The 24935-nt window shown below is 40.2% G+C and overlaps 1 long non-coding RNA gene across 1 annotated transcript; it reads right to left on the bottom strand.

The window, feature by feature from the left end:
- Window positions 1-9548: 9548 nt before the first annotated feature.
- LOC112848059 (uncharacterized) lies at window positions 9549-10731 on the bottom strand. The gene is made up of 2 exons (XR_003221979.1): window positions 10686-10731; window positions 9549-9885 (listed from the first exon to the last, which is right to left on the bottom strand). It is a non-coding gene; the product is annotated as an uncharacterized LOC112848059 (long non-coding RNA).
- Between the last annotated feature and the right edge of the window lie 14204 nt (window positions 10732-24935).

Raw genomic sequence — 24935 nt, 5'->3', positions numbered from 1 at the left:
AAGACTGTAGAATCACTACTGGATATACAAAGAGGGGGTGAAATGCTAAAAACAGTTCAAACTGGCCACTACAGGTACTATCTTACAACTTTTTTTAATCTTTGATGGGGTTTTTTCACATTTGTGATGAACACCACTTTCACTCCCGTTCCTGTTCAGGCCCACTTTTAAACCAATCAGCATTAAACCTACAACCTATAAAAAAGCATTGATTTGAACCATGATTCATTCAAAGCTTCTCTAGTCCAGAAATAAAAATACTGAGCTGGAAATGAGCATAGCAGGTCCACTTTAAAGTTTACCCCGAGTCCCTGTGCAGTCCTGAATCCCAGGACTCAAAACTCAGATCACCAGGTTGGGATGCATGCCATATATAGTTCAGTTCCCCAGTACGACACTTTTTATGCACGTCCTCCACCACACCCGCCTTTCATCCACCGTGCACAGGCTGGTAACTCAGAAGCAGCACACAAATACTCCTTACGTAGCGATCGGGATTCCTGTCAGGCTTGCAATTTAGCTAACAGCTTTTTGTCATTACCTCACGTCACTGTAAGCGATCGAGCAGGCATGTTTGGGCTTTTTCTTTCAGAAGCATGTCGACTCTGTCGGTGTGGCTGGCTGCTTTTGCAGTCGCATCATTTTAACTCACTAATTGCAGCTGTTGGATTGTGAAGAACAGCTCTAATGTCCATTTGTTGTACTATTTGACCTTCTTCACCCAGAGTTTCATTACTGACACAGTGCTGTTTGAATAATTAGATTCCTTTTCGCGCTTGCTTCCATTCATTTTGAGGAAAAATTTGATTTTGATAAGTGATATCGCACCTTCAAAGCTGGGGAATGAAATCTTTAACGCATTACAGCTGGCCTCACGTCTCCGTTTCCTTTAAGTGTTAACAGGCTCTTCAGCCGCATCGATTCGGGAGACACAAGGCGGCTGTGAAACTTTGCTGGCATCTCAATATACTCCTTAACACAGCAGTGGTCCCTCTCCTCCCCCCTCCCCCTCTCTCTGATTAATATGTAATGAATAAAACTGACATGTGATTTTGATTTTGTAATCTGTCTGCCTTTGTATGCAAGCTCAATATTATATAAAAAAACATAAATGCATGCATATGTTCTTGGTTTTGTCATGAGATGACTTTGCCTAATGTTTGATACTGTTTTCTGTATGAAAAAAAAATATGACTGTGGATGCTCTAAGATTATGCTACAAGTCAGTCTTTCTTCTAGACTACATTTTGTACCTTTGAACACTATCGCGTTGCCTGTTTGGCTGCTGTATTGACTATCTGGAAGCGTGACTTGATGTGAATTAAATTCTCTCCTTTGTTGTTTTTCGTTTCCTTTTGAACACTCAGGCACTTGTTTTCATTTTTCTGAATTTGTTGAATGTATGACTATAAATGCTTGTCTCAAATTATATTTTAGTCCTATGCCAAATGGAAAGGTTGTTGTGCCTTATTTCTAATAACATGGGTCATTTCACTCATTGCAAGGTGCAGGTGAAAGTCTCAAATGTGGCATAATTTCTTTAGCTCCGGTCAGAGTCCATGCAAATGATGCTTCCAAGCAGCAGCAGCAGGCGCTTCCTGCCTGATCACTGACACTGGTGTTCTGTATTTTGACGGGAAAGCAACAGGAACTCAGTTACAGCGATACTTCCTGCTAATTAAAGGCCAGTATGATCACGCAAGGTTTTGTCTGCAAACTGCATAAAGGCAGGTAACAAATTAAAGAAAAAATAAACCCTCAAGGCTTTTTGTCTCAGGGAATCCAGCACCTCTATAAAAAAAAAAGTCCACTTTGCACCTTCAAAGACTGTATAAATGATAGATGTAGCCATTTTGATGTCACTCAGTCACAAGGTGTTAGCTGATATTCTGAATATATCCTTTCTGCAAGTCAAACTTGGCAAACTTTAGTAAATGGACTTCATATTTTATTCAGCTTGGTAAAAAAAAATATGTGAATGAGCCTTTTTCGCAACTGCAGCTATCGCCCCCTGGTGGCCATTGAAAAGAATGCAGGTTCAATGCACTTCCCATTAGCAATTATTATGAATTTGTTCACACTAATCTTTATCCTACAGTCGAACATATGCTGATGGTTTCTACTCTCCATGTGTCACCAAATGGTTTGTGAAAACTTGTAACTTCAATGCTGTTGCCTGCACAGACAGATATTCCAGACAAAGCACAGCTTTTCACCAAAAATGTGTTGCACAGAGGTTACTCCTTTTGAATTCCATCTGCTATCATGAGACTGAAAGCTGCCGTGTGGTGCGCAACCAAAAGGGTAAATGATCCCAAACACACTGTCAATGAAGAACAAGCAAACATGGATAGGAAAAACACACAATGAAACACTATCAGTCATGGATTGGCCTCCCCAGAGCCTAGATGTCAACAATAATTGAGGCAGTGTGTGATTATCTTAAACAAAAGGGAGCAAACATCCAAAGAAGAGCTTTGAATATTCATCAGGAAGCCTTAGAACTATTCCTGAAGACTACTTGCCTAAGAAAGTTCAGGGTGTGTTGGAGAAAATGAATGTGGGACTTTTGGAAGTACGCTATAGTGTCCTTTGGGTCCTGTAGGTTTTCGTGTCAAGGTTTGACATGAATACCCTTCGAATGCTTACTTGAATTGGGATTTGAAGAGTTTTCACCTTGTAGTGTTCATCAAACTGTTCCTGAGTGTTTTCTTGCAGCTGGGCGCGCTGTTACAGCGATGGGTCTGCAATGTTTAGGTGGGTGCTACATGTCAAAATAGCGCAGACATAAGCAGAACACTCATTTGTAACGAGATGATTCATTTTATTCACTCCACCGTGCAGTGGTTTTAATGTTGTAGGTGATCGGCGTGATCTATCTTGCACTGGGAGCTGTTTTTATTCAGAGCACAGCTGCATTGTATATGGCTATAGAAAAGACGAGGCAATTTTTCAAGCAGTTTTCCTCTGAGACATTATAAGACAATTCAGAAAGATACAGATCTTTTCTTTCGTGCCTTTAGCTGCGTTGGTCTTGCAGAAAACCATATGGCTGCACAGATTCAGAATCTGGGAACAAAGAAAAATCAATTAGCTGTGTGACTGCCTATTTCTGTGTCCTTTCTTCTTCTAATACAACCCATTATAGGCAACAGTGAAGGAGTCTGAACTCTCTGCCACCAGCATTCAGGTGCAAATACGGTGTCCCAGATGATCAGTGATACTGCTGGATGGATAACAAAAGTTCTCTGCAACTGTTTTTATGTAACCACCTCGGTTTACCATTGTATTTATCAAGAGGAGGAACTTCGAGTGCTATAATTAGATGAACTAGTTTAATTAATGTATATTTTTGCCACATGAACAGATGATGATATGTCTGGTGAATGTGTTAGAAAAAGCCAGTTTCTTCAATAGTACGGACAGTAAACTCACAGGGGTTTAACTACATCTCCCAAGATGCATTTTAAAAAACAAAAACATACAAACAGTGCTCAAAATTCAGCTTTGTGCAACAGCATGCACAAGTGTATGCTCTGCAAAAACCCAGTAACCCAGTTTATTTGCTTACAGGTTCTGGGGAAAGTGTTGAGAAGTTGCTTTGAATTTCCTGTGGCTCAGAACTAAAATGTAGAGGTTGGTACTGTGAATTTGTCTATTGGTTTTTGAGGTCCTGTCTTCAAATCTCAAGATGAGTGTTTTGCCAACACTTTCTTAGTGTTCTGAAACTGGATGTGGTGAGCGAGGGCAAGTTTGACTGTGAAATTATCCGCTCATTGTCACTGATCAATCACAAGTCCTGAGGCAATGAACATACTGCGAGTAATCCTCCTTTGTGAATCAGATTATGACCAAGATTTAGAAAATGAACTTTAATTTTCTACTCCAGTGCAGCCACTATCTCTGGCTATCAAGCAGTTAGCAACATTAGCACATTTAGCAGCAACAGACTGTGGACTGCAGATAAAAGATGTGCATAGCCACAGTGTCATTACCACTTTTGTTTGTGATTTCCTTTTTTGAAGCCTGGAGTTTGACATTATGGCTATGTTGGTTTTTAGAACCAGATATTATCATTTTTATAGTAGAGAATAGAGTACTGAGTATTTGGCTAACGATAGCAAGCCTGGTTATAGCATGATGCATCCATAGGCTGTACGGGTGCATGAAGTAGCCTACTGAATTTTAATTTTACTCCACAAAACTGGAACATAGACCTTATTTTCAGTGCATAAACTATACAACAAACTACATTTGTGCATTAAAGATGATATGCCATAGTCCTGAACTTGTCTGTTTTTGGTTTTGGTCTTCCACTCTTCAAGTCTAGCATCGGTTGGGTGAGAAGTAACAAAGTACAAACATTTTGTTACTGTACTTAAATGTAATTTTCAGGTATCTGTGTTTTACTAGAGTAGTTTTTTCTGACTAATTTTCCTTTTACTCCCTACATGTTTAAACAAATATCTGTACTTTCTACTTCTGACACTTTCAAACATGCTCGTTTGCTCTAACGGCTTTGCAGGGAGTTATTTCACGTCACTGTGAGCCTTCAATCATATTAAACCAAGTTTTAGAAAATGGACTTTAATTTTCTAATGCAGTGCAGCCACTATCTCTGGCTATCAAGCAGTTAGCAAAGTTAGCAACTAAAAAATAACGGCACATTTAGAAGTAACAGATTGCGGACTGCAGATAAAAGATGTGGATAGCCACCCCTTTTGTTGCACAGTGTGTTGCTAGCTAAAGGCCGTGCTGCTGTATTTCACGGGGAGAGAAAGGAAAGCGAGCTAACTTCACGAAGAGATGGAGAAAGATAAGAAAGACAAGACAGGAAAGGAAGACGGGAGGTTAGATTTAAAGGTAAGGGCTGCTCAGTTGTATTTGATAAACTGGAAATTTTAAGCTTTAATAGAAGTCCTCGTGTTTTTAAATTAGATATCGTGTCTGTACATGTGACATTGTGTGTTTTTTCACATTGTGAAACATCTGCAAATCAAACTGAGGCAGACTAACTGTGTTATTTAAAGTTTGCATGAAAATCCTCTGCAGTTTAGTGCAGGATAAACAGGTTAGTTTGCAGTACTGTGATGGATTTAAAGTAAAGAACAGCGTGTGACTGGTGCACAGTGACTGTGGTTTCATGGGCAGACTCAATGGATGCTGACATCCATTGACTGAATTCCACCTTCATACCAACTTTATACCATCTAGAAAAAAAGAACTCTGTTTCCTGGCACAGACCAGTGTCCCCCCTCCAAGTATCCTCCCGGGACCAACCAACCAAGTCTCACACAATCTGAGCAAAACTCTCTGGGACAGCTCTGTGGTTTACCGGGGCTAACCTACCTCTCTCTCTGTAAACCATCCCCAGGAATTCCTCTGGCTGATATCTCCTTCAGTATTTGTCTGTCATTACGCAAGAAACCTTTTGAACTCTGAGTCCGCTCAGCTTTATTGAAATTTTGGCATAGGACAACAACACCACAAACATGGTTAGAAGGTTGAGAGGTCCAGTTCAGGGACTCGAACTAACAAAGAAAAGAATTCACTTTTTATGCTATCCATTGGATTGACTTGCTTTAAAGAGCATTACAGGAGCTCCAATTTCTGAAATTTTGGTGGTGACTTCATTTTTTACTTCATGAGGTTGCCCCCTTGCTAGAGACTGAAATTTACACCAGTTAATGTTGTGTTGGTTCCCCTTTTGCTGCCAAAACAGTCCTGACCAATTAAGCTATTGGACCCCTGAAGGTGTGCTTTGGTATCTGGCACCAGGATGTTAGCAACAGATCCCTTGTTGCTAAGTTGCGAGGTGGTGCCTCCATGGATCAGACTTGTTTGTCCAGCACATGCCACAAATGCTTGATTGGTATAAGACCCTGTAAATTTGGAGGCCAATTCAACACCTTAAAACTTATTGTTGTGCCCCTCAAACCATTCCTGAACCATTTCTACTTTTTGGCAAGGAACATTAATCTGCTGAAAGAGTCCACAGCTATCAGGGTATACCGTTAAAGGGTGTAGATGGTCTGCAACAATGCTTGGGTAGGTTGTACATGTCAAAGTAACATCCACATTGATGAGAGGACCCAAAGTTCTGATTCTCACATGCCCATTGTTGGGCAATGAGTGGTCTGCAGCTATGTAGTTACATACCCAACAAAGTGTGATGTACTAAGCACTCTGACACGTTTCTATCAAAACCAGCATTACATTTTTCAGCAATCTGAGCAACAGTAGTTTGTCTATTGGCTCGCACCACACGGCCCAGCCTTCAGTCCCACACCACAGGTTCAACACTGTTCCTTCCTTGCACCACTTTTTGATAGATACAGACCACTGCAGACCGGGAACACCCTTGCTCCCTAATGCCGTATTTTTCGCACTATAAGGCATTTAAAATCCTTTAATTTTCTCAAAAATCGACAGTGCGCCTTATATTCCAGTGTGTCTTATGTATGAATTTTGGTTGTGCTTACTGACCTCGAACCGATTTTATATGGTACACGGTGCTCAAAAACCTTTGGTAAGCTACGAAGCCACACTGCTTGATGGATTGTCGGAGCATTACGGCTACCGTAGTCAGGAGCCTCGCGGAGGAATCTGGGTCCAAAACTCCGTCCGCTTCAGGTTACAAAGTCAAACGAACACTGCGGCATCACTGAGAGTTAAAAACCGTCTAAATTCGTTCCTCTTTAATAAAATGATCATTTAATGGAGTTAGCAGTTAGCAGTAAGTTAGCTCACTAGTTTCCACCTAAACATGATATAGCATGTTCTGTAAAGTTTGATCTGATTTTGTTTCGCCTAATGCGCCTTATAATCCGGTGTGCCTTATGGTACAAAAATACGGTACTGTATATTCCACATGTGCCATGATGAAGAAATAATCAGTGTTAATCACTTTGATGTCAGTGGTCATAATGTTATGCCTGATTGGTGTATGTTCTCATGAGTTGGTGAGGATGAAAGTAGAGGCAAAAAAGGACTCCAAAAAAGATTTATATAATACTGTGCAATGAATTTCTTCCCCAGAGTGTCTGGCACATCAGTTAATAATGAACAGCTTAACACCTATATGGTACCACACAGGTAATATGTCTAATAATAGATAGGCTTCACATAGCACAATGGACAAAAAGTTACAGACAGGAAGGCTTTCTATTTTTGTTCTTTTTCTCACTTTTTATCTTTACGTAGAAAGAAGGCTCATTGCTCACTGCCTCATTTATTTGATTGCCTAGCACATGTTCAAAGCCCATCCGTTTACAAAGTGCATATGTCTACCTGTTAACAACATCTCTGCAATTACTGCGTGACAACACATCTGTTAAGGAAAAAAAGTAGCAGCATAATAATTCTTCCGTATTCTGCGAGGAGACGGGAAGTGGCATTTTGTCTGACAGCCTACATTAGAGGTATATGTTTTTAGGGAGATATACACAACCTTGGAGGATAGCCATTTACTTTGCTGTCAAGAACCACATTTTTAGGACATTCTGAATTTGTGATTTATGTCTTTGAGCACAACAGAAAATGAGGAAATTTGAGCTTTCAGCCATCTATCTAACAAATGGAGGAAAAAAAACATGAAATGATGAACGAGTGGCTCTGGTGGCTCGTTGAGTCTTGCAGCTGAACTCTGAGGACTCCGCCTCTGCAGGTAATGAGGAAGAAGAGAACATTACAGCCAACAGAGACACAACAGCATAAACAAGGCAGTCTAAATGAAATGTGAAACCGAGGTTAACAAACTCATTTTCCTGGCAGTACCTTTTCAGGTTCTAAGTGCAATTTCCCGATTTGATGATAAATATCAGCATTGTTTCTGAGTGTTAGTAAATGATAGTATTTCCACCTGATCTGCTCATTTCACGGAGCCAAGCGTGACCATGGCAACCACAGACATCACACGCTCGGAGCAATCAGGCCATGAAATTCATTTTTAAGTCAGCTGGAAGGTGTCCACACGGAAACTGAGCACACAGGTACTCTCCATAGTGTCAGGGCTTCACATTAAAGAGAAACTGGTATGCTCATTGCCAGCTCAATATTTGTTATTCATGGACTCTGCTGCATGCTTCAAAATTCAAAATAATTAGTATTTATCTTATACTGGGCCTCGGTGGAGAAGCAGAACAGTCCTGCAGTTTCCCTGGTGCCTGTATGGGTTTCCTATGCATCCTCCAATTTCTTCCACAGTCAAAAGGCATGACTCTAATATTTGCCATAAATGTGATATTCAGTTTCAATTTGGTTTTATTTATACAGCGTCAAATCACAGCATCAGTCACCTCAAGGTGCTTTATATTGTAAGGTAGTATGGAGGACCACAAGAGCCACGCGCATCGAAATAAAGATTTCTGTGCTTAAATAATGAATTGTAGAATAAATTCTGCATTTGTAAATTCATTTTTGAATTGCACTTTAATCTTAACAGTGAATGCATTTAAAGCAGGAACTGCACACCTAGCTGTCAAAAGTTGGGCAGCATGAGTACTATAAAGTTTTGTAGGGTCCTTGTTAAAAATTCCACAAGCACCACACCACATTTGTCATATATAGTTCATTTTGTACAGGACATTTTTGAAATTATAAACTATGTATTCTAGTTGTCCACTTGTCAGTATTTTTTGAGTAAATGGATGTCACTGATAAATCAGTGGTGATTCACCTGCAAATGTTTTTAACAAACTTCGTTTTTTGTAGAATTCATCAGCAGCTGTGAGGAGATGCATTTGAATATGTTCTGGTTCCACTTTTCCTTACCAGAAAGCTGAGGATGGCTTATTCCTGACAAGGTCACACACCTCAGCGCTTATCATGGGTGTTACATCCTCCGTGCAGCAATTCCAGAGAAAACGAGAGAGCAACGACCACTCATTAAGACCAGCCAGAAATCTGTCCCTTTCTGGCAGCTGTGGAAACTTCCAATAAGAAAGTTTGCATTCTTAGAACAATGCTGGGTCGTGTGTGATGTGTCATATGAGGATATTACATTTTGACTTAATTCTGCTCAATTAAGTGTTTTGATCGTTGGTCCAGTATGGCAGCTTTGTGTTGTGCTGCAAGTTAAAACTCATTGTCCTCATGAGCATAGCATCTAACAACTCTCCTTAAAAAAGTCGACTGACTTTAACTGGACACAATGGTTTCCAGTGGGAGATACATTCATCACTCATCTGTGACACTGGAGAGGTCACCTGGATGAGTGATAAAACAATTTTCCATGGAGAATCCAGAGGAACTAAACTTTGTTGTTGTTTCTTTGGGCTCAATTTCAGCCTCAGCAGCATCTCTCAGAAGAAAACCGTTTTGCAAATAATCAGATAAAAAGATTGTTGAACCAGGTGGTATTCTCTGGAGTTTAAGACCAAACTCAAACAGTGAATGGACATTAGACTGGAATTCATAAGACGAATAGAAATGCTGCTGAAGCTAAATGATTCATATGTGATTTTTTTTTTCTCCAATTCACCAGGTCTGTAAAGTTCAGTATGACTGTGGTACATGATACAAAAGAATAAATACAGAAGACTAAAAACTTTATGTGAATAACTTTACTCTTCTTAAATATAACTCACAAAACAAGTAAAAGTACAAATGTATACGACTTGGAGACTTCCTCAGTAAGTTTACACTCTTTTGGATTGATTTTAATTGTGTGTTAAAGGAGAAAGAGATTAGGAGGTAAAGTAGAGGATGCAGAGTCCATCACTGAGGCCGTCTCTCCTGCATGAAGTCCAGGTGCTGGTTTTCCAGTGTGTGCATCTGATGGCCCACAGCTGACTCAGAGGTGTAACACCATCAATGGCTGCAATATGGAACAGATGTGGGTGTGTCCTCATCTCCCAGAGGAGTCCAAATCGTCATCAAACAGCCCTACAGACAAAAACGTGAAAATATAAACAACCAGACTATCAGCAGTGATTTAAGTACTTCAAGTACTCTGTGAAAATCATTTACAGTATATATCACAGAATTTAAGGCCTTTATAATCACAGAGCATACAGAGAAAAGTACTAAACTGAATCAATTTCAGCTTTGTTTCTCATGATGTATATTGTATTAATAATTAAACTTCATTATCTGTGTCTTTGCCACACAGGTGTAGATACTGTAGGTTCAGTGAATGCTTAAATTGCACTGATTAGAATATACTAGACATTCAAAGCTAAGATTCAGCGCACTGTGTTAGAGGCTGGGATTTGATGAATTCATCATATATACAACCTTTGATCATCATTTATGTCCAGTTGAGAATGAATCTGTGCACTCACATATTAAATGAACTGAAATCAGTAGTGTGAGCTCCAGTCTTGATATAAGGAATGAGAGAACTGACAGCTGTTATTTTAATCAGCCTGTCTCAGTCGTTTTAACTCTAAGCATCATAAACTAATGTGGTAACATCTGGACTGACGAGCTTACTGTCAGCATTTTAATCGCTAGTTTAAAGGCTGTAGGCTGCAGCCATTGCTCTAACACTGTATAAATGTAACAGGGCTCAGTGTCGGTTCTAATAGTCTGAGCTGCTTCCAGCTTTATTTGTGAAGAGCACAGCAGCTTACAAAACACGCTAGCTCGTACAGCTGCGACGTAAAACTTTCATAAGCTAAAATGACCTTAAAATAACGGGGATACGTGCGGTGATGCTAGCGTTAGCCATGCTAGCACGTTACCTTCAACAGGTGGTCAGACTGCGAAAACAGGCACTCAGTCAGAGGTTAGCTCTCCGTTTCGCTGCAGGCTCCCTTCATTCTTCACATATCCGTGTCGAGCCGAGTGTAAATCCCGAGGCTGAACGGCCTTTGTACAAGCACAAATGCTTCGTAGCAGGGCGAAGCTATGAGCTAGAAAAATCCAGGCTGGCAGACAGCCTGTGTCCGTCCAACCAATCAGAGAGCTCCTTACATCCCACGGTGTGGCTAATTTGAATAGCCGCACGATTTTTAAAATGAAGTTGTTAATCCAACAGCTAATCCAGCAGCTAATCCAGAAATTAATCCCTGAGCGAACAGGAAAGGGAAATGGATTTTGAAATGCAGTTTATTAAAGTGCAATTGGAAAAAGGATTTTGAAATGCAGTTTATTAAATTGGAATTCAAAAATGTTTTTTGAAATGCAATTGGAAAAAGGATTTTGAAATGCAGTTTATTAAATTGGAATTCAAAAATGAATATACAAATGCAGAATTTATTCTACAATTCATTATTTAAGCACAGAAATCTTTATTTCGATGCGCGTGGCTCTTGTGGTCCTCCATAAGGTAGACCCTACAATAATACATACAGAGAAGACCAAACAATCATATGACCCCCTATGAGCAAGCACTTTGGCAACAGTGGGAAGGAAAAACTCCCTTTCAACAGGAAAAAACCTCCAACAAAACCAGGCTCAGGGAGGGGCGGGGCCATCTGATCAGCTGTTCTTGAATGTACCCAGGACTGAGTAGACTTAGAGGAGACTGTGCTTTTGCTGTAGCAGCTCCAAAACTGTGGAACGATCTGCCTTTAGAGATTAGACAGGCCTCTTCTCTGCCTGTTTTTAAATCACTTCTGGAAACCCACCCTGGTCTTTGACACCCTGTAAGATGTTTTTTTTGTTTTGTTTTGTTTTTTTTGTTAGGTGATTGTAGTGAAATGATGATGTTGATTTTCGTGAGATGTTGGCCTTTGACATCTTGTGAGATGTTGGTTTTTAATTCATTTTGATTTCAGTTGTTTTTTAGTCGATTGTATGTTGGTTTTTTTAATGTAGGACTGTTTTAATTTTATGTATTATGTGTTTTATTTTTTAATTTTTTGCTGTTTTGTTTTATCTATTGTTCTTTACTTATTTACCGTATAGCACTTTGGTCTTGTGCTGGCTATTTTAAAGTTATTTATAAATAAAGCTGGATTGGATCTGCCGCGACCGGTTGGGGTGAGAGAAGGCAGACAGGATAAAAGGCCTAACTGTCTAAGGCCTGTCCAAGGTATCCTGCCTTTCCCTCAACTGGACCCTGAGTTGTGGTCAAGAAATTGGATGGAAGACTTCGCTTTTAGTTCCCTATGAAACAGAAGATTTGGGGAGTAGGTGATTGGAGCATCTGTGCTCACAGCCAGACCTAAGGCGCTAAGATGTGAGACAAAAGTAGGGGGAAAAACGATGTATGAAAATAGCAGATTGAATATCTACTATTCATCGTCCTGCCTCTGTCTCATTCAGTGTTTATGTCTTGGTCCCTTTGTGTTTTCTTGTTCTGATCATCTTGCCAGATGTTAGTATTCAGTATCAGTCCTCTTTGGTTGTTTCCTGTTTTACTTTGAAGGTTTGCTCACCTGTGTTCCTCTCCCTCCTGGTACCCATCAGTAATCAGTGTATCAGTGCGAATGGCCTCAGTTTCCCTTTGTCCTTTTGTTGCAGTGTCTGTAACTCTCCCTGTACTTTTCCCATCATGGTCTGTGGTGCAGCTTCAGCTTTTTGTTACTCAGTTTATGGACTTTGTATTTTGGACTCTGCACCAGCTCCAATAAATGGCCGGCTTTTGTTTGTTCAGTCTGATTTGGGTCCTCTCATCTCTGCATTTCACAGAGTCGGCAAGATGTGACACTTGGAGTTATTTGTCTTTAGTGATTATCATAAAGATATGGGCAGGCAACAACCATCCATAAAATAATTAATGATTTAACAACACACAAAGCCACGAGTTCTTTTCTTTGTTTGTTTGTTTGTTTTAAAGGTCAAATTTCAGGGTTTTTCTGAGTTACGGTCTTAACAGGTTTCTAAGAGACCCGAGCTTTGTACTATGGATTGAGTCCAACACCCAGTCATCTAGATTCACTTACACCAATCGTCTGCATCTAACCAGTCACAATTATGCACAAGTGTTCTGGCATCAGAGCAACTGATTTCACAAAGGAAGATGAAATTAAATATAATATGGGAAAACTGCAAAGAGGTTAAACGCGCAATACAGACTGAAAGTAACACAGCTGCTGAAGATAAATCAGCAGAGTGTGAGTGTGTGACAGGAAAAACCCTTTTATTTGAGCCTTGAAGGAAAAGCAGCAAAAAATGCTGAATGTATAAGTTAACAGGCTTATCAATATTACATGTCTGCGCTTAATACATGAGAGAATCTGAAGGATTGTAATCAATCCCCCATATTTTAATCCCCTACATGTAAATGTTTCAGTCTATAGTGCTTTAAGTTCTACTAATTGTGGAAACAAACTTGTATTTCCCATTTTAGACAACAGCAGTGTGTTTGCTAGCTGTGAGCAGCTGACTACACTGTGAATCTTCTTATCACTTCTTAATACTTGAAACTTACATAACCCGTCGGTTTAGGTAAGAGGCTTTGGTATTTCAAGATCTTAAAGGTGCACAAAGTCCATTCATCCATGGAGAATGGTGTTTGCACAGATCAGCTGTGTGCACTCGTGGATGGAGGTGAGCTGAACTCTGCCAAAAACCTGGCTGTTCTCAGGATTTCATCTGGGTCACGGGGAAGAGATTAAAACTTACCCCAGGCCTCTGTTTGAGGCTCTGTTTCTTAAATGACAGTGATCGTCAGTAGAGAAAGAGCAGTGCAAACAAAACACCCACATATTCATTCCATTCAGTCCGTGACTTAAAGGCATGGCTCAAAATCCTTGAACAAAGGTCAAGTCTCTAAAGCAGCAAATATTTCTGGAAAATGTCAGACGACTCAAGTAACTATGTTCAGCTGCTTAACTGTATCTATGCTTTATCAACTCTGTGAACAGGTTCAGATCAGGAAAACCAAGAAACACAGCCACAATACCTGAAATGCCTTTGTTTATTTAAGGGAACATTCACATGAGCTACATACATGTATTCATTGTATGTATTCAAACACAGTGAGGAGACGGATCTTTGTTCTTCAACAGTGGGGGCCGTGTTTATGCTCAAAATGTGAATGGTGAGTTCATAGAAGCACTAAATGTTTTCCAAGCCACGTTTTGTTTTTCCTTCGAGTTTACAATAGAAGTCGTGTAACTAGTTTGCTGACTAACCTTAAAGCAACACTTCCTGCTCTTCTGGTTTCCATTGAAGATCAAAAACATAACTGAGCTGTTTTGGATTCTTTAAAATCATCCGATGTGTGTGTGACATGTTTTGAACATGTTTAGAACACTGATTATATCAGTGGCGTGATCGGTGTACACATGTGTGTTTATGCAGGTTCCTCTAACAGAGACATGATATAAATCTGAATTGACAGGCTGTTACCCTCTGACTCTCACACCTTGAGAGAAGAGAAAATCATACGTGGGCGTGTTGACTCAGCAGGTATAGTAACCAGGTAGCTGCTCCATTTTTGCACTGTAGCAGACTGATTCTCATATTTTATGCTAGATGTCACAGTGATGGCCTGGTTAAATGGTGTGATGAGTCCTATCTCCAGTTAAACATATCAAAGGATATGGTCACTGATTTTTAAAAATGTACTCATACCCACGAGGTCCCGTCCATTAAAGGTCAGGCATTGGAATGTGTTCAGTCTTCTGAATATGTTGGAACGATTACGAACTGTAAACAGTGTGCGAAGCTGTGTGCTTATACTGAGCCTGTTTTGTCCTTTTTCTTGGTGTCATGGTTTGGATATTTATCTGTAGAGAACGTACACTCGCTCTTCCTAAATGGTCTAACAGGGTGAACCCAGGGTCCCCTCACACCAGACGTTTACAGCGGTTTGATTTGACAAGTCGCACACGTTGCATAGTGAGTTTCAGTTTATTCCTTCTGATCCCAAAATGCCAAACAACACAGTTTCAAAACAGCTTTGTTACAGGATCCGTCACTGAGATAAACACGACGCTTTGTAAATTCATTGTTTTGTATTATCTATCTGTTGTCTGGGTTTGTTTTTTAAAAATGTGCATGTGATGATGGATGACTTATCTACTGCTGATTAAATCTACCCTAACCTTAACCTCAAGAACACGCATAAGGTCACAAAAGGGTCAACAGAATGCAGGAAATTAAGGGTCCGACCTCCAGATCTATTGATTACTGTGTCCCCTCCATGCTCACAGGAAACCTACACTGATGCTATCTCAACTTAGTCTGTGACAGATGGGATGGAGCTTGAACTTTCTGTTCAAATTGAATTGAAAAAGGAGACCATATGTTTTCCTTCCTTACTTTTAACCTTTTTAGATGTAAGTACTGTCTCCAAAGCCATAAACCAAAAAAACAAAAATCTTCAGCCTTTGAACAAAGATCTGTTCTTACAACCCGAGGCTATCTTGTTGCTATGCATAGTCTCAAGCTATTGTTCTGTGAATGCAAAGGAGGCCCGTGGGAAGCAAGGTACAAATCGAGTCATCATATTACTGTAGGGTCTTTACCTTACAATATAAAGCACCTTGAGGCAACTGTTGCAGTGATTTGGCACTATATGAATACAATTGAATTGAATTGTAGGAAACAAGTTGTTAGAATTCACAATCATGTCTCGGTGCCCAGGGTTTTAATGTTGGAGCTCCACAAGGTTGTGTGCTACACAGATAAGTGTCAAACTTCAGGTAAACTGCTAAAGTTTGCTGATGATATCGCTGTGGTAAGTCTTTTGTCTGACAGCAATGAATCTGCATACCAGAGTGAGGTTAAATAGCGGTTGAGTTGATGCAAAGGCAACTATCTGATCCTCAGCACATCTAAAACTAAAGAGCTGATTGGTAACTTTAGAAGGGAGGCGGTTCAACACCGTATCCATCAATGGCCAGGTTAAGAGGGTCTCCTCCCTCCATTTCCTTGGCACAATTATTAACCAGTCTTATTTACACCAGCCCAATCCCTAGCAAAAACCACCGGAGACTACTTCCTCTGGCAGCTAAGAAATATGGGCTCAGTTGAGAAGGTGTGATCCATTTTCAGTACAGCTGTTATGGAGACATACAACTTTCTCAAACCTGTCTTGGTACGATAACCTAACCAATCAGGACAAACAACAGCTTAAACATATAGCTTCCAGGATCACTGGTTGCAGACTGACTTTCATAGCTTCACACTGTGTCACCACTACCAGAATCACCAGGAAGGCTAGAAGCATCACTAAAGACCAGTCCCACCCTGCACCTCACCACATCACTTTTTCCATCCGGCAAAAGATACAGGAGTATTACTGTAAGCTACAAGCTATTGGGTACTTAAGTAATGCATTGTGCAAATTCAGTTTACCTACATCTGATTAACCGAATCTAAATGAAACTTTACATATGAATCATGCATTTGCATAAGGATGCATATGTCAATGCACATTGCTCCCTCTCATACTTGTGTAGGACTATTCATCTTTTAAAGTATGTCAGTACATTAATCCAGAGAAATTCATATTCTTCTGTGTGTTAATCATTTGAGTGGGGGTTCTGTCTACATCTTTAATTGGCACAGCCAGATAATGCAAAGGGCTCCAACGAGTTGCTGCTTCATGTCTCTTATTTCCTCGGTGAACTCGTGGATGGTGTGTGTGTTTTATCTTGGAAACATAAACAGCAGATGATTGACAATGCCGGGTTGATATCTTGACCTTGTGGAGGAATTTCTTCCCGAGTTCTCCCTTTGACTCTCTTTCAGACAGTCTCTGTGTTTGACATCACACATCTGTCCTTTGGAGACTGCAGAGCTGCTCAGATGTGATGCATAAAATTCTGAGTCTTGAGGCCTTTTCTACTTGACTGTCACATCTCATATGATGCAAGCTCAGCTGAGAAGTAAACAAGCTGGATTTTTGTTCACCCTCCCTTCAGTGATTCTTTTGTTGTGTCTGCGTGTCTTGACAGTTAGATACAATATCAAGTCACTTTCAGAGCCCGCCTGACCTTTAGGGGTAACCCTCACAGAACCGAACTGGTGTCATCTGTGTTCACACATCATCTCCAAGCCATGTCTGAGAATCAGGCAAGGACATTGTCTGAAGTTACCCTCCCTCACATGACAACAGACACGTTCTCGCTTCTGGAAACACTGCCCAGTTTAGGTCAGGATGCTATCTGTCATGTGTCCTGTGTCCTGGATGGAGGGTGCAGGACACGGGACACATGCTATTCACCCGACTTAAACCTGAGCTTTTCCCAATGGACACAAATCTCAGTTCTTTAGAAGCATATTAGAAAATTACTTTACTGCTCACTGACCTAAATATAAATTACTTAGGTTATGGTCTCAATCAGTACTTTCCAGTCTTATTAAGCACACCATGAGATTCATTTTGCACATTTTTGCACCTGTAAAACAGATGCAAAAAGCAGGGTATGCTCTGGGGCATGGTTTTCTTGCTGAAACAGTGTTACCATATTAGACTGCAGTGTTTTCCACAGAGACAGGACACAGAGAGACCAGACAGACACAGAAAGATAAACAAACACAGACACAGAGACTTAACAGGAGACACGGGGAACTGAAACTCCGGGAATCAAGATAAGCAATCACTACAACCTAGAATACAAAAGTGTAAGAACAAAAACTAAGCTCAAAGGCAGACTAAGAAAAGAAGAAGACCAGAAGCTTTAAACGAAATCATCAAAGCTCAGATTATAACAAAAACAGAGGATAATAAAGATCAGTCAGAACACAAGCTCTGGGCCAAACACCCAGAACACATGACATATATTATATATATGTTATACAAGGTTCTCCCTTTCTGCAGTACTACCACTCCACCGGGGCCAATACATGCACGCACATTTGCTAAGCTATGATAGACCAATTACTGTTAATGGTAGGAGTTAAAATGGTGACTACGGTCATCAACATATACTGAAATATAATCACCATGAGCTTTTCACACAATTTCAGGAGAATGAGGTCAGGACATTTTCAACGGTTTTTCTTTCTCGGATGTAGGAAACAGCAGAAAATGGACCACTTTACATTACTGGGAATATTGTGATTTAGGTGAGTTAGCTCACTGAATAGAGCATGCAGGAAGCAGTGCACATGCAGTCAATGCACTGAAAATTTGCAGACTGGCAAAACCTGAGATCAGTAGGGAGATCCCAGGTTAATGTCTGACACAGGATGTATCACACATGCACATCTATTGGGTGATGTGTGAAATAAATAAGTATTGCTGGTTATTCCTTTGGGTGAAATCTTGGAAATTATAGTCTTACTGTAGAAAGAGTGCTCAAACTGTACCTTTCCTTACTTTATGGCTGTACAAAAGTGTAAAGTCTGCCATTATGCCTGGGGCCATTTACATGATTCATCACTTTAAGACCACAAGAATCACTGGGTTCCTGGAGAGGCACTGGGGTGCAGCCAGGAGGAAGCCAAAATATAATGGGACAAACTTTACGATGAGATTGCAGGAGCCTAAAAAATAGGAAGTGAAAGGGTAGCTGAAGTGGAGTAGCTGCAGGGGGAAATTCAGACTGTTCTGCACACCCAGCTCTCCTCAGAGCCCCCTCCATGTGTGTCGTGGCAGGCATTTCCCCACAACACTCAATGCAGTCACTGAACAGGTAATAACATTTTTGCCTTTAGCTGCAAGACTTAATACTTGTGGATCTCTAAGACTCCTGTGGAGTGGAAAGAAAGTCATAAGAAACTCGACGTTTACCACTGGTAATGGTAAACACTTGATGTGGTCTTGAGTCTACTAAGAAGCAGACTGACATAAAAGAGCCATCTGTAGCCCACTTCAAGTATGTAATAAAGTGTATATGATAAAAGTATGACAATGCAAAATAAACAGACTTCAGTTGCATAAATCTTGTTACGTAATCTGGTAAATGAATAAAAGAGCCTTTTAACCCTTAAGGGTTCTGTTAGATGATATAATGTATCTATTTATACACACCAGTGGCAGCAGATCATGAACAATTAGTGGAGCAACAGCTCTACCACCTGTGCCATGGCTGCCAACAGAAGTCTATTTGTCTTTTACTTCCAAGGAGCTAAACTTTTAATGTCTTAAAGTGGTCTTGAGCAATAATTTGTTTTTGGGGTTTTTTCGGACATTGGCTTCTTTTTCACTCATTTTTAGTCAGTTTCTTAGTGGCTCTATGTTTTACACATTTGTCTATCAGTGAAAGATCCTGGTTCAGTCATGGAGGACAACTAAGAGTAGTTCACAGACTGGTTGTTCCACATACTGTGGACACTACCTTTATCTGACAATAGACAGTCTCTGCAGGTAGAGGGGCTATCCATAGACGCCAGTTGAGAACCCCGTTCAGTCCATCTAACCAAAAAGCTGGTATATCTCAACACTGTGTGCAATGTGTCCGTAAAAGACCCGAGGAAACTGGAGTACAAGAGACGCTTTTTGACATTCCTAAAAAAACAAAATTATCTGCTATTTAGATAAACATTATCTGAATAGGAAAAAATCCAAAGACCTGAGTAATGCATCTAGCCCTTCAGTTAACCATATAATTGTGCATTTATTTGTTTGGACACGTGTTTGCTTTCAAAGAGGATTAGCTGTACAATAGCTCCTTGTCCCAAAGGGGATACTTTTTTTCCCAGTTCAAATATGTTGACACTGTAGTGTCTGTTATCTCTCTGCTGTAGCAGCAGAGCTCCTGTCCTTGTTTGCTTAATTAATACTTTGTTGTGGGCTGTTACAGCTAATTGTTGTTACAATTAAAGCCTTGGCTGGAAATACTGTAGCGTCAGAGGCCCTCAGCTAAAGGCAATTAACACCAGAGCACTTCCAAGATTTATCAGACAAGAATAGTCATCAGGGAAGTGGTTCTGAGACTTCCAATTAAAATCAGAACGTGCTCCTTTTCAGGCAAAGGGATGGATACAGTGCTAGAAGATAGGTCCTTGTACTTATTTATGTCATAAAAAACCAAGCAAAACTACATTTAAAGGGTATATCAGTGAGAATATGCTGGGGCATTTCCAAATGCTAAGGAATCTGGGAGATTTTTGGGATGTCACAGTCAAAATTCAAATTAGGATTAAAAAGCTCTCCAAGATTGTTTGCTTGAGGCTTGAGATTTAGAAGCAGGGATTTAAAGTTAGCACACAGGTTCTTCCCCTGGGAAAAATACTCAAAATATGATCGACAGGCACTTGTTCAACTCCTTAACCTGAATTTTAATGATTATAACAATTTTAGATAGTCTCACAGTTTTGGATTGGGAATGCATGAATCTCTAGCAACACTTGTAGAACACCTTCACTGAGATACTAACAGATCCCTGCTCTGCAGAAAAATGTCTGCACCTATCATGCTGCTGTTCATTTTAAATAAAGTCAACGTTTCAAATAATGACTTGAGTGTGAGTTTGAGTGCACAAGTAATCCCCGACAGCCAAACACTCAGAGATCAGATTCCTCTCTTCAGTGACAAGATTTAAGAGATTGTTAAAGACTGCGAGCACAGAAGCACCACCCACCTGTGGTTCAAATCTTTTGTTTACAAAGAGTAGCCAATCAGAAAAAAGTTAGTGTAGAAGAGGGGGGAGATATTTTAGACTCTGGAGAAACACCAGAGTATGATAAATAAAGATTATTTGAACTCTGAGGCTTGAAAAGCTACTCCAGTAGAGTCTAAGAATAAAAGTGTTGGGAGTGAGCATAATTAGTTCCATTTGATTCACTGACTTTCATGCACAAAAGACCTTGGACTTGATTATTGTCAAATTAAACTAATTTGCTCTGAGGCAAAAATATCCTGTTACAAACTGACCTGAAGTCCTGCTCTGCTGGATGGGGATCAGGGGCTTTTGAGGCTCGGTTATCATCTTTGGCTGCTTGCCATGGTGAGACTGCAACAAATACTCCAGGTGAGTTTTCATTCCCATGGAAATACTGCATTTTATCCAGTTACCAACATCTTAAATTCACACAGAAGGTTCCTTGGCCATCTACCATAGTCCTCCTGAGTTTGGGCAAAAGCGAGGAGGGTCTCTCTCTTACATGAGGCTCATAAAGGACCCTTTGGAATAACATTTAAAGGGACTGGGCTGTCTTTTTTAACATGCAGGATTAACCTAAAACACTCCAGATCTTTTCCTATGTTTAAACAAATTTTCATAAACAAAATTGGCCTGTGAGTAAAAGCGACTCCGAGTGTGTTATGTAATAACAGACAAATAAGACAAAAAGTATTGTTACACATGTGAGAGAATTTTTGCGAATATTAGCACACAAAATGAAAACAAAGTCCATAAAACTTCATTTTAAAATTTCAAAACTACACACGTGTCAAAACTGGTACAAGATGTGTTATCCCTGACCCAATGAGGCACGTGTGTTAAAATGTAACACATTATTTCGTTTTTTTATTAAATGTTATTTATATAGGGCTGAATCACAACAATAGTCACCTCAACGCACTTTATATTGTAAGGTAAAGACCCTAGAAAACCTCAACAATTGGATGACCTCCTATGAGTAAGAACTTGGCAACAGTGGGAAGAAAAAACTCACTTTTAACAGGAAGAAACCTCCAACAAAACCATGCTCAGGGAGGAGCAGCAGGGTGCAGGAGAAGCCAGTCGCATCTGACAATATCTGGGCTTGTTTCACATTATAGGATGAAGATGTTGAACATCGACATAAATTCCACGACTCCGTTTTTATATAACTTTGCATTCTCGTGACATGATCAGTGTTATTCTTTTTACCTGACAGTGCTCTAGGCGTACTGAAATGATTAAGATTAGTGTAGACACAGAGCTCACAATGTGGGACCCAGATTATCGTATTTTAATACTGCAAATACCCAAATGCGCTGTTAATTAAAGCACCGAAAACCTAATGAGACAACACGAATGTGGGGTTTCAAAGGCCACAAGGGGTCCAGAGCAATCGGCTGCTTTTATCTACTAGGTAATCCAAAGGGTTGGTGTGGATCAAAGAAGAATCAGTGGCAGCAAAGCAGGCATGTACCAAGCTGATAAATCAGAGTGAATCAGTGTGATGCAGGTATAATAGCATCTGCTGAAATACACAATCCTGCACGCCGACAGTGAACCAAAACCAGGCTGTACGTGGATGACCCACATATGTAAAAAACTTGTTGAAGCAGGCGATGCTACATCAAAAGTTGTTTTTCCTCAAAAAGCGCAGTGCAGTCCAATTTAATTGCACCCTGCATAGCTGTGAATACAAGTTTCCACTGCAGCTTCACAGGAAGGGGTAACCATTCACACTTATGAACTCAAGCACTGGAAATTCAACAATTACTGTGAATCTAACTAACGGGAAGCTTCTGAGTGCCCCTTACTGCTACTCAAAAGATACCTAGTGTTACGAAATGGGGAAGCTGAGAAAGGTTACTTAACACAAAGAAATACATGGCAGCAAATAGCAACGTGTTGACTTTCCATTTTATATGGGAAAATAAAACTGGAGCAGCAAATGTAAGACATAAAATGCTCCATGCAAACATAACTGCCTCTGATACACCTCAGCACCTTAGTACACTGCCCAAAAATAAATAAATGAAAGGAACACTTTTTAATCAGATTATAGGATCAAATCATTTAAACCTTTGGGATATTGATCTGGTCAGTTAAGTAGCTAGAAGGTTTGGTGTGTCTCCCAGCACAGTCTCAAGAGGAGATTCCAGGAGATGGGAACTGGAAAGGGCCGTAGAAGGCCCTTAACCCATCAGCAATACCAGTAACTGCTCCTTTGTCCAAGGAGGAACAGGATGAGCACTGCGAGAGCCCTAGAAAATGAGCTCCAGCAGGCCACTGGTGTGAATGTTTCTGACCAAACAGTCAGAAACAGACTTTATGAAGGTGGCCTGAGGTCTTGACATCCCTTCGTGGGCCCTGTGCTCACTGCCTGGTATCATGGAGACCGATTGGCATTTGACTTAGAATACCTTAACCAGCAGGTCGACCACTGGTGTTCTGTGCTTTTCACAGATGAGAGCAGATTTACCCTGAGCACATGTGACAGACATGAAAGGGTCTGGAGAACCCGTGTTACGCTGCTGTAACATCATTCAGCATGACCGGTTTGGTGGTGGGTCAGTGATGGCCTTGGGGGCATATCCACGGAGACCTGTATAGGCTAGGCAACAGCACCGTGACTGCCATTAGGTTTTGTGATGAAATCCTTGGTCCCATTTTTCAAGGATCAGAAAGATCAGAGTTGATTTCAAGCATTAAACTTGGATTTTGCAGACTTTCACTGGAATTCTTAATAGGAGCTCGAAAGAGATGTCAGAGCAAGTGAATGAGGCCATGATTACGTCAAGTATGGCTGTGTGAGATATTTGTTGACAGTCCAAGTCCAGAACACAGGAGGGTGGAGTAACTTAGAGCAAGCATTTAAAGGTGATTGTTCACTTCAATCAGGGAAGGAATCACGTGAATCAAAACACTAGACATCACCAGGGAATACAAACCCACCAGGAGATTCAAACACACTATAGAAATCAGAGATGAGAGCTACAGAGCTGAAGTTTACACAGTCATGACCAAAGAGGGATGACGCAACCATGAACAGAGCGAGTCAGAGACGATGTATACACTCACAAGATAACAAGAGGGGAGACAATAGGTGGGACGCACAGCTGGAAACAACAGATATAAAGGATAGAAGTAAACACCACACAAGACATAGAACAACAGTTATCAAAATAAAATAGGAAGACACAACTGAACAGGGAACAAGGGGTTAACTTGACACAAGGGGGGACAGAAGTACTACACAAAGAAAGCCTGGAAACGAAATACTGGCTAAGCAAAGAACAGAAACCTCGACCCCAAGGATAACCTAAATGCAGGACTTTAATAAATAAGCAAAATTTAAATAGGCTACAAGAAAGGTAATAATAAATAACAAAAAAGCTGACAACTCCATATTTCAAATAGACAAGGAAAAAACCTAATCATAAAACATTCTCACAATCCAAAAATGTCAACTTGCAAAAACTCAAAACCCAGGGTCCAAAACCCAAAGGTTGCATTAACTTATTTGTCTTATTTGTCTATGAGCTTTTTGACATTTAAAAAATACTGGGATTCATTATTACATTTATGTAATTTAGTCCAAGCAGAAATAGGTTTTGGTCGTGCCGACTCCTCCCAAAATATTTTCATCTTTCTGGAAACACAGAGAAACAGAGTTCTTTTAGCCTCTGTGCATGTACATCTGGTATATTTAAAAATATATAGAAGTTACAGTTGATTGCATTAACACGTTCTAGTGTGTTATTCTGGGGTGTGTATTTACAATCTGAGTAAGACTTACTCTCTGCTGAGATTTAAGCTTCCTTACTTTGTTCCAAACATTTAACTCATAACGTGAACTCTGATGAACAGGATATAAGCAGATTATAAAACTCTGATATCATGAATTTTCTTAATCAGTACGTTTTCCACAGTTATTTGAACACATATTGAAAACACAGCTTCTCAGTTGTACATATTTAAAGGACTATTTCTATTCAGATTTTATTATGTTGGTGGTGTTTAATTCCATGCATTAGTACTGACTTAATGTGTGCACAGGAAGCCATTACAAGAGCAACACAGCAATCAAACAATCTATGGGAAAATTCCAAAACAAAGGTATTTTTTATTATATATGCTCCTATATTAAGTACATATAAAATATACAACATATCTTTGCATTAGAACATACAGAAGTTATTTTGCATTTGGAGGCTTTGCTACTGGAAGCACATACTGGTGGCAGCGGTGGTTCTACTGGCATAAGTCAGTCTCACACGGACAAAAAAAAATCCCCCCCTGATCATTGCAGTTTATTCTGCTTTGCAGCACCCTTTATTGTACCTTTGCGGACAAAAACTACAAATCCCATACTGCCGCGCTACACTGCAGCCCCGCCCCCTGCGTTTGAATGGCAAGTTGTTTGTTTCACTCCAACCAGCTGCTAACTATTCCAGTCGGAGAGCAAACACGGGGAGCAGCGGTCCTCTGCTCTCCATTTAAGAAGGCCGACAAGCTGAGGGAAGCTGGCTAGAAAGTTACTTC

The sequence above is a fragment of the Oreochromis niloticus genome, linkage group LG10 (assembly GCF_001858045.2).
Source record: "Oreochromis niloticus isolate F11D_XX linkage group LG10, O_niloticus_UMD_NMBU, whole genome shotgun sequence".
Lineage (NCBI taxonomy): Eukaryota > Metazoa > Chordata > Actinopteri > Cichliformes > Cichlidae > Oreochromis > Oreochromis niloticus.
This window is presented reverse-complemented; position numbering and strand designations above follow the sequence as displayed.